Here is a 2,245-nt window from a genome sequence, read left to right as displayed (position 1 = left end):
GATTTTTGATTGACTGATGAATAGTTTAGAAATTTGGGGACAGATTTTTTTTTTCACATTTTTCTTTTTTTTTTTTTTTTCTTAAGGAGCAGGTCCTTATTTAAGGATTTGGTGGAGGAGGGAGTTGAAGGTTGAAGTCACTCACTGGTATCGGATCTGAAGAATTTCCATTTATCTTCATGTTTGGCATCGGTAAACTAATATCGGAGAGTGTGGCTGTAATATTTCTACAGGATGTCATCAACTTCTGGAATTTTCTAATTGAGATTTTCCTGCTTACTTTTCCGGAATTGCTTTTGGTTAATTAACTAATTAATTTGTCTTTTGTGGTCTTTTACTGTAAACAAATACTTTTTCTTTTTGTTTTTGTTATTATTATTATTATTATTATTATTATTATTTTTCCATTTCACTTCTCAGATGTGTGTCCCAGTGAATGGGGTGGGACAAGTAGAAGAGGAGGAGGAGGAAGAGGAGGAGGCTTTCACTGGTGGTCAGTGGTCATTATACCCGTGTATTACATGTTTGCAGCTGTCTGCTAGGGATTTGAAACTGTGTTTTTGAGTTTAAAAATAATTATCATTTTTTTTACCGTTTACTTGTTTCAGTCATTAGACTGTGACCATGCTGGGGCTGAAAATAATTTATGCTATGTGTGTAATATATACATCTACATATACGCACGCACGCATATATGCAGATGCACACACACACATATATATAACATGCGTATGTATTATTATATATGTATATAATATGCATGTGTAATATTTATGTATACAAATATTTATTTATATATGTTTATATATTATTTATTTATATATTTATGTATATAAATATATATTTATATTTATATGTTTATATACATTTATATATCTATATATATTTATGCTTATATATATGTATATATATATACATGTATGTATTAAACACACTCTCATGCATGCTTATCTGTATATTAGTGGCATATTGTAGCTTGTGGTTAGAACAAAAAATATAATTACAATGTTTAAGTGACTCTATATATATGGAGAGAGAGAGTGAGCAATATGTGAAATACATTTGGAAAATGTTGATTAGTTTATTATTCAAATATGCTTTGTCTGTAGCAGTAAAATCTATGAAAGATGGCCACATACCGCTGGCTGGTTAAGTACTGCTGTAACAATGATATGAACCCAATGTGTTGGTTATCTCTCACAAACTGCTGTTTTGAAATTTGAAATCCTTACCTTTCACTCTGTTCCTTTGCGATGTTGATCACTGCTGCCCGCCCTTCCACCCTGCGGCTTCATTAAGCCACTTAAACATGCGTGTCAACGACCAGACTTTTATCAGATATATTGTAATCAGAAATTGGAATTCCAAAGGTGAAATATAATCAAAAAGAAAAACACACCAAAAAAACAGAAGCAAAAATAATTATGATAAATAGCAATGGTAATCTTTGTTGTCTTTTACTTGTTTCAGTCTTTGGACTACGGTCATGCTGGGGCACAGTCCTGAAAGATTTTTAGTTCAATGACAGAATCTCCCAAATCTATTACCTGGTATTATGACTGGGGATTCTTAGGGATGAGCAGGGCTGAAAAGACCTCCTGAGTTTGAAATACCACAGGGATGATAATGAGATGGGATTGAGCAGTGAGACAGACAATGTGATCTGGAGACATATCAGAAGAATATTTTAATGCATTTGTGTGTGGTAAGTAGCTTTCTTACCAACCACATGGTTTGGGTTTCAGTTCCACTGCGTGGCACCTTCAGCAAATGCCTTCTACTATAGCCTTGTGAGTAGATTTGGTAGATGGAAACTAAAAGAAGTCTGGTTCAAATGTACCAAAAAAGTAGAAGCCAGAGATAGGTGGAGGAACGACAAAGCATTTTAGCTTGATGCTCAGGAAAAATGGAAGATTCTTTGATGTTTTGAATCTACACTCTTTGACAGAAAGGATAAACGAGGAGAGAAGATGGAGAGAGAAAGAAAATGGTGGGGAAGGAATATTCTAAGGAAGTTTCATTAAAAGTCTCTAATTTACGCATCCGGAATATATATGTCATTGATATATATTTGTGTGTGTGTGTATGTGCATATGTGTGTGTCTATTTACTCGCACACATATACATGTGTGTTCATATATTCATTCATTCACACACATCCACATATATGGATGTGTGTGGGTGGGTGGGTGAATGTGAATGAGTTTTTGTTTTCTTATATATATATGTGTGTGTGTTGATATAT

The sequence above is a fragment of the Octopus bimaculoides genome, chromosome 27 (assembly GCF_001194135.2).
Source record: "Octopus bimaculoides isolate UCB-OBI-ISO-001 chromosome 27, ASM119413v2, whole genome shotgun sequence".
In the NCBI taxonomy this organism is placed as follows: Eukaryota; Metazoa; Mollusca; class Cephalopoda; order Octopoda; family Octopodidae; genus Octopus; species Octopus bimaculoides.
This window is presented reverse-complemented; position numbering follows the sequence as displayed.